We start from the raw sequence: 15,903 nt of genomic DNA on the forward strand, positions 1-15,903 counted from the left end.
TCTGAATATATAATTTTTTCACTTTTTGATCAAATTCCACATGAGTGAAGAGCTGGGAATTTTTAGAATTCAGAGGGTCCAGGTACACCATTTGCAATTGCTTAATATGCTTCATTACATATATTTATCTTATCTTTCCCTTCCTGCTGAAGATCTACTTTGCAAGAATGTTTTCCTGACTATTCTGCCTCAGGCTATCAAGTCTAAAAAAAAATGAGGTTTTTGGCCTTCTACTAACTTGCTAGTGTCAAAGAACTATTGTCCTTCCCCCATTCCTCCCACCCTTTGAATTTAAGTCCAAAGTAAATGAATGGTAACAAGTTTTCTTCACTGCTTTTTAGTGTAGAGTTCCAGTTCAGAAAAAGTTCTGTTCAAGAATGAATTCCAGCAGTGTTCCTATTGCCAACAGGCAGCATTAAAGTCTTGGAATATGGAAGTAAGCCCGAGTAAATCCTGCTCTATTTGAGTCAAGTAGTTTATATATGATAACATATGATTATGATTCTTAATGCAAACTTCATGGCCATCTTTTCTTGGGTTAAATGATGAGTGATTATGGGCAGCAAACTTAAAGGTGAAATCATCCCAAGTATGATTTTTATTCAGATACTGTGCAAATACAAAATATGGAGCAAGGTCCTAAGAGATAGAGCATTCTTTGGTTGTAGAATGGTAGTTGGATTACTGAAGTGGTCAGGCTGAAGGTTTTGGAGTGGCCGTAAGTGCCAGCATAAAGAGAGAGACAGCAGACAAACTGTTCTGGGGCAGGCTTCTCCCTTGGAGGTCAAAGGCAGTCCTGAGGACCCACCTGGAGAGGGAGTCTTGTTCCGCTTCTTCCCTGGACATGGCCAGGCCTTCCTGAAATCCCTGGCCTTAGCCATGTGGAGCTAGACCGTGTAACTCACCGTTTCAGGAGCAGGGAGGTCAAGTCCTGCTCAGGGTCATGCTCATTCAATATGTTTCTGTGTTACCTCTTCTATTAAATGTCTATGTGTCCCAAGAGGGAAGAACTATATTATTCTGTTCTTCATACATTCAACCTTGATTTTCCAGTCTCTTCTCCACTTCACAACCAGAGAGACCTGATAAGTAGTAGCTGATTAGTTCACATCCCTAGTTAACCAACACCCCCCCCCCCCGCCCCCGGCCTCCACACCTGCCCAATGGCTGATTATCTCTTAGGATAAAGACCTCACTGCTGGCCCTCTCTCTCTCCCTTCTAGCTACAGTGAAGGCTTTCACTTGCACGTTTAGGCAAAGTTCCTTCCTGCCTTGGGTCCTTTTTATGCAGTTTGCTTTGCCTGGAATTCTCTCTATCCCATCCTCTCTGCCTTCCTCACCCTTTTCACCCGGCTACCTCCTACTCACCCTCTCATCTCAACTCACAAGTCTTCCTCTTGTGAGGAAGGGAAGACTTCCTTGAGCCTCTACACCAAGTCGGGCCCTCCCCCTCCTTATACACCCTCACTGCACTCTGCATACCCATTTGTAGCACTTAACAATTGTAGTTAATTATTTATTTAATATGTTTCCCTTGGAAGATTGTAAATGCAATGATGACATCAAATATGTCTGTTAATTGCCAAACTTTAAGAACCTAGCACAGCATCTGGCACACTGTAGACATTCAATATATATTTCTTGAATGAATGAATAAATGATGAGCCAACAAATGACCAGCTGGATGGTCTGATTCTTTTTTGCACACTCCCTCCCAACCCCCCAATGTGAGGGACAGGACAGTAGGAGACAGGTGTACGTGATGGGTCCTATAAGGCTTAGAACAGTGAGGGTGGAGGAGGGCTGATGCAGAGAGGGGCTGATAAGCCCCCTTTTATTAAAAAAATAAATTTATTTATTTTATTTATTTATCTTTGGCTGCATTGGGTCTTCGTTGCTGTGCGTGGGCTTTCTTTAGCTGTGTCGAGCGGGGGCTACTCTTCGTTGCAGTGCATGGGCTTCTCATTGCGGTGGCTTCTCTTGTTGCAGAGCCCGGGCTCTAGGCACACAGGCTTCAGTAGTTGTGGCACAGTAGTTGTGGCTTGCGGGCTGTAGAGCACAGGCTCAGTAGTTGTGGCGCACGAGCTTAGTTGCTCTGTGGCATGTGGGATCTTCCCGGACCAGGGATTGAACTCATGTCCCCTGCATTGGCAGGCGGATTCTTAACCACTGCACCACCAGGGAAGTCTAAGCCCCTTTTTTTAGAGGCAGTTACAATTCAGGAGGGCCAGAGATCAAATAGCCAAAACCATATCCTGAAGAAGAGTGAGGGCTTTGGATTAAATGGTGAGCCAGGCCTGTAATGGTTGCTAAGGGATAAAGTCAAGCAAAGAGCCAAAGATGCTGAAGTGAGGAGAAGTGAGTCAAAACAGGGGAAACCAAGGTCCTCTCAGTAGTTCCAGATGTAATTGTGCCAAAGCCTGGGGAGTCTTCTGTGAGCTTCACTCACATATTCATGGGTGGAATGTTCATTTAAAGGTGTCAGTCTAGGTTGCAAAGTATTTACCCCTACTTTTTAAATACACTTCCACATTTCCTCATCTGAAACCTTTACAGTCCCATAAGTTTGATATTCAGAGTTTTTCGGTTTTTAGAAAGGAGGTATATAGGGCGGATATACCATGAATTGAGTACTACACAGTGAGTTCTGAGGCAGCACTTCTTAATTATCAAATACATTAATAGGCATGTGGGCAAATGTATGAATATTCACAGTTAGTGGGATAAATAAACACTATCAAGAGCCTCAGGATCACTTCAGGTCAAGTTTTGCTGCCAAATGAGATACAAAAACATCTTCAGAGTTTTTTGGATTTGGAAATTCTGGATGGGGAATCGTGAACCTGGTACAAAGCTTCGTTCCTCTGGCACCCTGTTAATTCCTGTTTGATTCTCAGCAGCAGGGGAGGAGCCGACCTGATCTGCTCAGGGCTTCCTCATTTCTGCAGGGAAATCCCCAGAGTCCTCCCAGCCCTCATCTGCCTGGAAGAAAACTTGGCCACCCCTTCCCTTTCCCTTAAGCTACTATGAGATGGTTGTCAGTCTACAATCCGTACTAAGTATCTGCTGTGTACAGGGCTCAGTTGGGAGATGGGAAGCTAAGCAGAAGATAGACTATTTAGGTTTATTCTTTAGGTAATTCTTCTCCATCCTAGACATCTCACCTGAGCTCTGTGTCTTATTTCCAACTGCATAATACATAGATCTACTTAGCACTCAAAAGCAAAACTGGTTATCCTCCTTCAACCTAGAATCAAACAAAGGACAAAATCTATTACTTATAATCCTTGTCACCATCCATTGAATGGCCCAAGCTAAAATCAAACTTTCATTTATTTACTTTTCACACATAATGGGCTCTAAATGCTGTTGAATTTCCCATGTGGGCCCCCTTCTCTCCCATCTCACTAAGCCTTCATCACCTCAAGCTGTTTCCAGGTCTCCTCTCTGCCCCTTATTTTATGCTGTCTCTTACCCATCCACCTCCTTCTCATTGACCTTAGTGACTTTTCAATAATAAAGTATTTTTAACATATTGTTTAAAAATGTCAATGTTGTGAAAAATAAAGGCTGAAGAACTTTGCAGATTAAAGGACATGAAAGAGACAAGAAAATGAAACACAATTCATGGTCCTGGATTTGGTTCTACAAGATAAAAATTGTCATATTATAAAGGTCATTATTAGGACAATTTACAAAACTGGAATTACATGGATTAAAATTTCCTGAATTTGAAGATTGTAATTCGGTAATAAAAGAGAATGCCTTTATTCTTGGAAAATACACACTGAACTATTAAGGGGTAAAAGGATTAACTACTCTCAATTAGTTCAGAAAAAAAAATGTGTGTATATACATGTGAGTATATATAAATGTGTACGTGTGTATACATACACATGCATATCTATATGTCTGTTTCTGTATGTCTATATAAATAATATATATGTTATACAGAGAAAGAAAAGAGAAAAATAAAGCAAATGTGGCAAATAGTAATAATTGGTAAATCAGGGTAAAAGGTATACAGGAGTTCTTTGTACTATTCTTGCTTTCTCTAAGTTTGATATTATTTCATCCTAAAAACTTATAAAAATTCAATTTTTAAATATTAAACGTGTATTACTTTTATCCAAACACCAAACTTTATTGATAACACACACATACACACACACACAATTTCATCAGCTTCCCGCTGCCCATGTAAAGAAATTTTAAGCTCCTCAGCATCATGCTCAGGACTTCCTATAATCTGGTCTCAAATTACTTTTCTACCTCACTGTTTCCTTTCCCTATGGGTACTCATTCTATCCATGACGAAATGATCACCACTGTCGAGGTCCTCTTCTTATATCCAGCCATTCCCCAAAATCTTCATCTGTATGCCTAATAGGTTTCTAACTCTAAACTATATTCTTTTTGGTATTCCCACCCGTGTCCTGCAGCTGTGCTCCTACCCCAGTTTTCCTGATCTCAGTCCATTCACCCAGTTGTTCACAACAAAAAACCTGGGAGTCATCCTTTATTTCCCTCTTTTTTTTTATTACTGGCATTCAGTCCACCAACAGCTTTTTTTTGTCCTAAATGTGTACACTTCTCACCATATTTATCAAACCCACTCTATTTATAGATGTAGATAAGATAGATAGATAGATGATAGATAGTTAGATAGATAGATAGATAAAGATACACCACCATCAACTCTTGCCTGGACTTCAGCAAGACGCGTATCCTGGTTCTACTCATCCCCTTCATAGTTTCCTTTCCACACACAGCCAGAGTGAGCTTTCCAAAACATGAATCAGAACGTGTGATTCTTTTTTACAGTGGCTCTCCCCATGGCTTCCCGTTACACTTAGAACAAGTCCAAGTGTCCCCTATGGCCACAGGGCCTTTGTGCCCCACCCTGCCTGTGCCTCCAGCCTCCGCTCCAGTTTCCCTCCATCTGGCTGGGTGTGCTCCCAACCACTGTGTCTTCTGGCTGTTCCCCCAGTGTGCCAAGCCCTTTCCTGCCTCAGGCCTTTACATGTGCTGCTCCTTCCGTCTGGAATGCTCTTCCTTAGGCTTTTGAATGTCTGGCCCTTCACATTATTCAGGTCTTACTCAAATACCACCTTCTCAAAGTCTGTCCTGACCAATATATCTGGAAGAGAACCCACAACCTTGCCATTTACTGTTCCCTTGTCCTGCTTTATTTTCTTTACATCATTTGTCACAATCCAAACCATATCTTTTTTACATGTATGTTCATTTTCATAATGTCTCTCTCTCCCATCAGGATATAAGTATCCTGAGGCAGGGACCTGGACATCTAGCTCACTGCTATATTCCTAGTGCCTAAAACAGTCAGTGAAATACAGTCAAAATAAAGAGAGAGACAAGAAAAGAGAGAAAGACAGAGCTTTGTTTCCAGCTCAGAGTCTGTTCCATTCCAGCAGGCTGTGCTGACAATTTCATGTTTGTAATTTTTTGCTTGTAACAACAAAAGATTGGCAACAACCCAAATGCCTATCAATAGAGGACTATTAAAAACATCATGGAACATGCATACAATAGAAAAAAAAAGCCACCTGTATAAAAGAATGAAAAAGATCGCAATGACCTATCTCTAAAATAAAATGAAAAGAGTAAGTAGCAGACCTGTGCTCTGACCATCTGCCTTCCTGTCTCTGGGCCTTTACTCATGCTGCTGCTTCTCTCTGAAATGCACTTCTCCAGACCTTTTCACTCTCTGTCAAATAGCACTTCCCAGAGAATGTACCCCAACAAACTATTTAAAATATCTTTTACACCCCCTCATTCATTAATCTCTTGCCTTACTTTACTTTTCTGCATGGTAATTATCATCATCCAAAATCGTATTATTTACTCATACATTTATGTATTTTTTTAAATTGTTTGTCTCTCCTACAGGAGTGTAATCACGAGGGCAGGGACCTTGACAGTCTTATTTGCTGCTGCATTGTCAGGGCCTAGAACAGTGGCTGGCAGAAGTTAGAAACAAGAAATGAGATAGAAAAAGGTAGAACTGAGTTTCTAAGTCAGTTTCTGTTTGATTCTAGAGTATATCAACCACCACAATGTGCTACCCCTCATTCTTAAAATCTTCTGTGTTAGGACCTTAGTGCTTTCAGTCTGAAAAGGACCTTAGAGATCATCTAGTCCAAGTTTTGATTTTGCAGAAGAGATGACTGAGCTGAGAGCTAGGTGATGTGTGGAGGTCCAGGGAATGTGGGGTTCAGGGATGAGAGGACTTTTTTTTCTTTTACTTTTTCAGCTTTGGAGTATGTAATGTATTACATTTTTGTTTTAACTACATAAATACATTTTGAAAAATATCAGTAAGATGGTAACCAGTTCAATAATTCGGGCATAAACACTGTAAGGGTTTGGAGGAACATAAGTCACTATGGGCACAGTCACTGGTCAGAGCAGCCTTCCTGAAGGATGACATAGCTGGTCCTTAAAGGACAGAAAGGATCTGATGGTGAAGAGGAAGGAGCATTTCAGGAAAGCATTGAAGGAGTAAGGAATGGTTGGTGGGGGGCCGGGGGTAATCCAGGTATAGGAGGGAGACTCTAAGAGGAGAAACCTATTGCCATCTGTAATATGGTTTACTCTGGAAATAGGAACTGGAACATCAATCTATAAATCTTTAAAGCCAGTAATGGAGAAACTTACTCTCTTATGTTTTTCTGGTTTATATACATTAACCGTTTTTTTTCTTTTCTGTAGACAGAATATGTATGCCAAACAGCAGTTACAGATTATTATGGATTGAATTGTGTTAAAAAAATATGTTCATGTCCTAACCCCTAGTACCTCCAAATGTGACTTTATTAGGAGGTGGAATGTTGCAGATGTAATTAGTTAAGATGAGGTCATACTGAGGTAGGGTAGGCCCCTAAACCAGTATGATTCATGTCCTTATAAAGAGACAGCCCTGTGAAGACAGAGGCAGAGATTGGAGTTATCTGCCAAGGAACATCTGGGGCTACCAGAAGCTGGAAGAGGCAAAGAATGGATCCTCCCTGGAGGCTTGGAGGGAGCATAGTCCTGCCAACACTTTGATTTTGAACTTCTAGCCTCCAGAATTGTGAGACAATACATTTTTATTGTATTAAGCCACCCAGTTTATGGTACTTTGTATGGCAGCCCTGGAAAAATAATATATAGTTTGTACTTTTACAACCCAATTTTTAAATGAAGCCAAACCATAGTAAATCATCACACTGCTTTCTAAATGGGTTTATGCAGCACTTGGTGAATTTGATTAGAGCTCTCCCTATATCTTTTTGTTGGTTAGCAATAATGATTGCTTACATAACACCCATAAATGTGTGAGCGTCTTTAACTGCTCTTTGCACATAAATCCTTTATAAATTAATTGCAAGCAGAGTTGGAGTAATTCAAGCCACAAAGAGTGAATAACCACCAGATTCAGACATAGACCTTCTGTTTTCATTTTCTAGTTGAAAAGCTCAAGCTTCAATAGGCTTTCTTTTCCTTTTCTCTTAGTTGAAGCATTAATTTCTGTGTATAGTCGATCAAATGATTTAGTTATTGCTTTCTTAAAAAGCACAGACTCTAACTTTTTGGCTTTAAGTTCATGAACATGCCTGTCATCTGGTCATTTATTATACCTACTCTCTTGACTATAATAACAGATTTAGGACTTACTATCCCAATAACTTTGCTAACTCATATCCTGAATTAGAGATAAAATTCATAGAGAAATTAATGATACATATACATAAACCCTTCTAGGTACAGAGCAATTTTCTCACGGTTTATATCAAGTTTCGCTTTACTTATCTTTGTTTTCAAGGCTCTCAGGTACTGCCTTGATGATTTCCTTTTCCCCATTTTTTTCTGTCAACGTAATCTCTTATACTAAAACAAGATTTGCTATTTTGTCTTTTTCTTTTCCAGTTCATGTGCTTTCATAATAAGGGTAAAAGAAAATTTTGCTGTGTTATCATAAGACAGAACAAATTAGGTTTTTCAAATAGATTCTAGTATGAATTGCAACATGTTTAAATTGATTGCCCCTCCTTACTTTACTCAACTTCAAATTTAATTCTTAATTAATTTTGAATTCTTTTTTTTTTTAAGACTTGAGGGTCATGGGAGCAAGTTTGAGCTTAGTCACATCATATGGATTTTAATCTTTATAGTTGTCTTGTAATGCAAACAAATATTAGTCATTCTAATAAAGGGTTAGAAGAAATGTTTGGACGTCTCATAAGAGTTTGACTCAGATAAGTTATTCCAATAATACATTTTCTCCTCTTCAATTATTGCTTTCCTTCTGGTCTCCTGTAAGCTTCTTAAGTTCCATTTGACTCTTAAATGCTTTAAAGTAATGCTCTGGCTTAAATATATTAGGGGAAATCATCAGATTTGCTTTATTCACAAGATATTACCATTTTATTTGAGGGAGATTTTAATAATTATTGTTTTATATTAAATGGTATCAAAAATACATTTTGTAGTTTCCTTTTACATTTTTCCTTAGTCATTCTTTACTGATTCATAATATAAATGGAGAACAGTAGATAGCCCCTCAGTGACTGTTATAAGGATTCTTAAAGAATTGGCTGGTGCTACAAACAAGATGAGTTCTTTTAGCCCTTTACCTTCCACGTCCTCAGGGATGCCAAATAAAAGTTGCATTTAGCAATATTTGCTTCTGATATATGGCACCAGCAAGAGCTCCGTTCAGGTACAGGAATCTGTGTCAAGAGGCAGGTCCTGGCACCATTGTTTTAGCATCTGTCTTGCAGCCCCAGACTGAAATTCTTCTAGGAGTGAGCTGAGGGAGGTGACGTGAGGGTAGCCTGGAGCCTGATTTGCCTCCTGTCTTCTCCTCTCTTAGTTACTTGGGCAGATTCCTCCCCCTCTCTGGATATCAGTTTCCTCATTGGTAAAATAAGGAAATGGCAGATAGCATTTGTTGAACATTTTGTGCCTGGCATGGTTCCAAGCACCTCACATATAAGATCTGTTTAATCTTCACATACTCTCTCAATCCCCCTCCCCCACCAAAGTGTCCTTGCTCTAGAATGTAAACATCACAGGGCAGGGATTCCATCTGTTTTGTTCACTGGTACCTCTAGAACAGAGCCTGGCACTCAACAAATATACACTGGATATTGAATAAATGAGGTACAGAGACATTAAGTAATTTACTGATGCTCATGAAGCTAGTAAAAGGGACTGAGGAATTGATCCCAGGCTGTTTATCGCCAGAACCCATACTCTAAAGCACTATGTTATACTGCATAAAATTAGGTAACTGATAGCTTCCAAAGCCATGTCTCATAATGCTGGTTTCACATCAGAATTATATCTGGTGCTTTAAAAAATACTGATGCCACTATCCCCCATTAAACACTCTGATTCTCCTTTAGTGGGTTTGGAGTCACTACATTCTGTCTGAAAATTTCAAGTGCACTGAATTACATCTAAAGTTGAGACTCAATGCTTAAAGTTTATATCAATAATCTCTAAATTTTATAAATCTTTGAAATTTATTCTGAAAGTAGTTCAGACTGAGTCTGGAAAATAGAAGGTCAAATGGGAGACAGTAGGACCAAAGCCTGCTTCTGAGTTAGGTTCATTATCTGGCTCATGGTTGGGTTCATGGTTGAGATCATGGATCTTTCTACAAAGACTTTCCAACTGGTCCTAAATGTTACATCAGATTGGCCTGTGACTCATAACTAGAGACTTTCTATAGGCTGATCATTAACATATAATGATCTACGTGATTTAAAATCAGTGGTGTAACCATTAGTGATTTAACCATCTGCCTAAATACCCTATTATATAGAATATACTATGTCTTGTCTACAAGGAATTCAATAATCTTGCACCAGCAAAGGAATGAAATTACTACTCTAATATCCCAGTAAGAAGGTAACAGTGATAAGGAAAGTTCTGATAGAAAATGTTATCATTGTTTTTATCAAAATAGTGATTCATAATTTTCAAGATTGTACTTCCATTTCAGATATCTGTGTCTAACAATAAATGGACAGCAACCCTCCCCTGGGGCTGGACTTAAGAAATTGTTTTTTACACAGTTTTCAGTTAATGATCCATGCTCTACTAGATAAACAGAATTTTTGAAAAGTACTTTTTGGTGAAGCATTATCCCTTCAATTTATCAGATAATCTTTACCACAACAGTGCAATCAAATATAGAGCTGAATGACCTGAAATAACATCCAGCCCAGGAAGACTGGTATTTGATTGTGCTGTAGGTGACTTCCTGAAACTAATTACAGTAACCAATGTGTTTAAAAGTGCCTGTGAAATTGATTGAGCTTCTTAAGAAAAAAAGTACTGTGCAGATATCTTAACTCATTTACTTCTAAAAATTCTGTTAGTTTATGTTAGTATAAATTATACAAAAAGTGGATGCCAATTTAGGATTAAATGTGCAAGAAATTATTAGGGTAAAAGCCCGTGACAGAAAACGGAGAGGGAAAATGGGGAATGTGAAATGTAAATCTGATCATATCTTGGTCTTACTTAAAATCCTACAATGCCTTCTTGTGGCCCTTAGAGCATATGCAGTACCTTGAACATGGCCTGTAAGGCTCTGCCTGATTCACTTACCTTCTCAACCTCTTTTGATTCTTTCCCCTTCACCTTCTTCACTCCAGACATGTTGGTAAACTCCTAGCTTCTTGAAAATGTCCTTCTCTCCCGTTCACTGGCCTTTGCACTTGATAGTCAGTCCCTACCTTTTCATAGAGTAGCTAAATCTTACTCCACCTTCACATCTCAGTTTAATCATGACTTCTTCTGGGTACTGTCTCTGACGCTCCATCAAATTCCTTACCCCTTTCATCATTTTTGATAAAACCTAATGCACTGTGTTGCAACTGGGGGAGATAGATGGGCTCCTGAAAGTTCAGATGTTTAGGGCTTCCCTGATGGAGCAGTGGTTGAGAGTCCGCCTGCCGATGCAGGGGACACGGGTTCGTGCCCCAGTCCAGGAAGATCCCACATGCCACGGAGCGGCTGGGCCTGTGAGCCATGGCCGCTGAGCCTGCGCGTCCGGAGCCTGTGCTCCGCAGTGGGAGAGGCCACAATAGTGAGAGGCTCGCGTACCGCAAAAAAAAAAGTTAAGATGTTTATACGACTTCTGTTTTGTCACAGTGTGATGCTCTGATGCGTGTTATGTAATTTTCCTCTGCCTTGCAGTAAAGACCACTACTCTCTGTTTTTATAGTTCTGCCTTGTCAAATGCCAACCCATTTATTATTTGTTGTCTGACTTACAGCATGCATTCAGATATTTTCCTGGCCCATCACTATAGTAACTGGGAGAGAGTCCTCATCCTGAAGGAGCTCAGAGGACACAAAAGCAGAAGCCTGAGAAGCAAGAGCCTACACAGAAGAAAGGAAAATCTGAGGTAAGGGTTCTCTTCAACTCTTTCTGTGAAAGAAAAACTTTTGATGTTTGAAATATCTTAGGAGCTGCTTGTGCCAATGTGATGAAATCTTTTGGAAGTTATTGTGATCTTCTTACTTCTTTAGATCTTGTTGATAATATTTAAATGGTGACAACATAACACTGTTTGACCATCTGTCCCACTCTCTGCCGTGTACTTTCCTCTAGTGCCATGGCAGTCTAGCTGTCTTTCGGCTGCTGCTGAGGTGGCCAAATCCTGACTCACTACAGTCATACTCTGTCTCTCTTGCTTGGCCAAGGAAACTGTTACATTCTCCCTTCATTTGTCAAATGTAGATATTGGGTTCTCCCTAAAATACTGCTGAGCATGGGGCATGAATTAGGATGGAGACTTCATGGAAAGAAAAGTAAAATATATCTAAATCTAAATGGGGGAAATAGGGTGTAAGAGCAAAATGAAGCAGAAAATTACTAGACAGGTGAGAAAATAAATATATTTTCCTAAATCCACTCCAGTGGAAAAAGGGAAAGGCCAAATAGAAATAAAACCCTAAGTAGACTCTTCAAAATGATGACAGTCAGGGAGTTAGATTTTCATGACGGTTCACATTTACTAAACTGTAGCCTTGAGACTCATGTTGGAGGTCATTTATATGATCTTCAAATATGCAGGCCTTCTACGTAGGCCTTTATCACTCCAGGGAAAATGGATTGGTGGATTCTAAAGGGGTTTACAGTGCAGATAGTAAGAAGAGGAAGGAACAGGGAAAAGTTAGGGAAAGGTATCTTCAGCTGGTATAGTGCCATCTTCTCCAAAACAGACGCTGTTTTCCTCAGTTACCTAGTTACCCAGCACAACACAAAGAGTAATCTATTAGCTCTTAGGTACTAAAAGAGGTGAGTCAAAGACTTCAGGAGATTATCTCCTAGTAGAAAATTAAAATAGGTGTTTCATGGATTTCTCCCTTTCTTCCATCACAAGGTGAAACAGGTAAGAAAGAGGAGGGTTAGGTTAAGGGACAGGGTTAGAATAAACATTTAAACTTCCAGATGTGACCTGGAAGTTGGTGTATGGTGTTGGGGTTGTAGAAAAGGTAGAATCCGAGGAAGATGGATTTTATCATCAGGATCTTGGATAAATGATTTGCTGGAAGAACCATAACTGGTGTCCAAGGGATAGAAATCATTGGGATTACAGGGTATTTAGAGTTTAGGACTTTAAAGCATTCTCATAGTACTTGACTACAGAATGATCCCAGTAAGTATTTCTATTTATTATCAATGGGCCCATTATTGGTGTATGGGCTCATTGGCCATTTTACATAGTTTTTAGAAAATGCCTTATTGTATATTTTATCTGCCTAATTCTGAGAATAACTGAAACCATTATGTGTGTTATTAAGAATTTATGTTCTTACACAAGAAGCTTAGAGACATGACTGCTAAAGTCAGACTCTTGATTGGCATTTTCACTTCTTTTAGTACAAGTTCAAGTCTGTTCCTCCTCCACGGAGGCCAGAGCAGTATATCAAAGCCAGAAGTACAGCTAGTCATCAGAGTTCAGGTTCTTTCCTGCTTCCCTGTGGGAGGGGTCAAGAATACAAACATCCTCAATTGCTACAGCAGGAGGGAACATTCGTCCATTAACAGAACCAAACAGGAAGCACCAAATAGACATTTCTTCTATTTATTTTGTGACTATGAAGAAACATGTAGTTTAGTTCTTTGAATAAAATTTGTCAGTAACGCATAGAACACATAAAAGGTGTCGTCATTTTGGTTAAAGTCTGACTGCAAAATGATTTAATGCTGGTTTTCATTTTGCTTCCTACAATTTATGCAATACTACATTCTTAGGATGTTGGAATTTTACCATATCTTAAGTTATTTTTTCTTTTTTAAACTGTGAACCGGCAACTTAACATTTGCTGCAGCCTACTGAGACTCACATTATGATTCTCAAGTTTTTAATTACATTTCCCAGATATTTCCTCTCTAGATCCAAGAGGATGTGCATATATTGAGCAGAATAATTTTACCTCCCTTCAGTTTTTAATAGGGTTCTGAAAATGACTGATAAGGCCAGGAAATACCTCAAATACTTCAGAGATTTGTTTGCCTTACCAAAATTTTTAATCTCAGTATATTAGTTGGTTATCCACCCCATTACGTCAGATTAATTCTATTACTTCACTGTCAGTGACAGCAGATAAGAAATTGAAGCAGTGTAATGATTGAAACAAGCCTAATGAAAGAGCAAAAGGAAATATAATTTGTATATTTATGAGTATTTCCAGAAATAGGACAACAAGCCACTTTATTACTCTTATAATTACATGGAATCTCTTAATTCTAAAACATATTTGGCCTGCTAGTTAAAAGGAAAAAAATGTTCCTTGTCAGTTTCCCTCATTATTTTTCTCATCCATCCTGTGGTGTACCAAAGGTGGGATGGTGCAAGTGGTCCACACCTAGTATAGGCAATAAGGGAGTGCTTTGTATGCAGAAAATTTTAAAGGGATAAAATAAAATAATAATAATAAAAAGCCAGCCTGCTTTTTTTTTTTTTTTTTTTGGCGGTACACGGGCCTCTCACTGTTGTGGCCTCTTCGTTGCGGAGCACAGGCTCCAGACGCGCAGGCTCAGCGGCCATGGCTCACGGGCCCAGCCGCTCCGCGGCATGTGGGCTCTTCCCGGACCGGGGCACGAACCCGCGTCCCTTGCATCGGCAGGTGGACTCTCAACCACTGCACCACCAAGGAAGCCCCAGCCTACTTTTTATTATCACTATGCACTGACAATTCTAACCAATGCCAATCATACTACTTCTCTCTGAAAAAAAATTTTTGTTGGTCTAAATTCTAAACAACTGCTGCCATTACTGAAAGTTAATAATATATATGTAAGCTGAGAATTACCATTTTTTTGGTTACCTGTTCTTTAACAAACACTGTAGTCTACATGGAAATAAACCTAACTCCTCTGGACATGGACTCAGCTACACATGTTTATTTCAAGAATAAGCAGCCAAGTTCTGTTTTTTTCATTTTCATAATCACTGTGCTATAATTTAGTTTGAATCTATGTTTAAACACAGGATTATATAGTAGTACCACAGCAGTTAGAGATATGAACTGAGCCTGAGCAAGTTCAAATAATTTGTAACCATTACACACTTTGGAGACTTTTACTGAATATAACAGAAATTTATGATGAATTTTCTGGTGAAGGTATTTTAGTGGAAATTTTTCAACTGCAGAAACATTTGAAAGCTGCTAGAGCTGATCCCAAAGAACAAAGACCTGGACAGTATTGCAGTTTCTGGAAGTTACTATGAAGTGGGATTTTTATGAAACTCTGATAAACTTATCTTTATTTTAAAGCTTTTCTAATTACTTGTGTATCTATTTCTTCATGTGAAAGAAACATTTGAAATTAAAATAGTGTCCTTCAATCAACTATGAGTGAGGCCACACCAATTCTATTGACCATGACTATGTGAAGATCAATTTGACAAAGCCACTGACAAATTTGCCAAAGTGAAGGCTTAAAGCGGAAAGCACAGTGGAGTTATTCATCACCACCACCATGGGGACCAAAATGTAAGTATGAATATTTTTCTCCTTTTTCCAAAAAACACATCAATGTACTTAAACGTATTAAAACTTAATTTTTTTGCATTTATTAATTTTTAATTAGCATTATTATTTATGTAAAATTTAATAAATGAAAATGGGCACTGTCTGCATTTCTTTTCTGGACATAATACTTTTTGTTCATTTCATTTCATGATTATTACTGAAAATATTTTAGGGGGAGAGGTGTTAAAAATGGTCCCTCTCAGGTGTCAAATACACTAGGTGTGACACTGCAACCATCTTTTCATTTTAACTCAAAAGAAATAAAACACATTCTTGATCTTTTTAGTAACACAACTTTGTTTTTGAAAATTATGCCAGAAAGCAGTTCATTTTACTAAGGCAAACTTTTAATAAGAAGTAGAAGTACCCTTAAATACAGCTCTCATGCACCATAGATTTTGGTAATAATTACATTTCTAATAAATGTATGCTTCATGTCTTAACTATTTCGTATAAGCTTAGTAGGATGAAAAAAATACAGCCTGTTGAAATTTAGACATGAAGAAATAGAAATTATGAATATCTCATAACAACTGAAAAAAGTTGAATCTCTAATTTAAAACCTTCCAATATACATCCAAATAGTTTCATTATTTAACTCTAGCATATGTTTAACAAATAGACATCTTTTATGCTTTTTCAGAGAACAGAAAAAAAAAAAAAAGGTAACACTCTTCAACTTAATTTATTAGGCCAGCATAACCTTGACATCAAAACATGAACAGGAAATTATGAAGAAGAAATTTCTGGGCAACCTCAATCATGAACATATATATCAGAATTCTTAATTTCAGCTAACCAAACAACATGTACAAACAATAATATGTCATGAACAAGT

General features: G+C 38.5%; 1 protein-coding gene across 6 annotated transcripts in view; it reads left to right on the forward strand.

Moving 5' to 3' along the window:
* The window catches only part of DSE (dermatan sulfate epimerase), a 135,275-nt gene that overhangs the window by 15,823 nt on the left and 103,549 nt on the right, over positions 1–15,903 (forward strand). For 5 of the 6 annotated variants that reach the window (XR_003793692.1, XM_029223724.1, XM_029223723.1 and 2 more), the window contains exons 3-4: positions 11,294–11,425; positions 14,848–15,026. The gene's annotated coding sequence lies outside the window, so the exon portion shown is untranslated. Of the gene's footprint in view, positions 1–11,293; positions 11,426–14,847; positions 15,039–15,903 lie in introns of those variants that run through there. The other variant, XR_003793693.1, reaches the window with a different exon arrangement.

Source organism: Monodon monoceros, unplaced genomic scaffold, assembly GCF_005190385.1.
Source record: "Monodon monoceros isolate NGI ecotype Baffin Bay Population unplaced genomic scaffold, NGI_Narwhal_1 Super_Scaffold_15, whole genome shotgun sequence".
NCBI lineage: Eukaryota > Metazoa > Chordata > Mammalia > Artiodactyla > Monodontidae > Monodon > Monodon monoceros.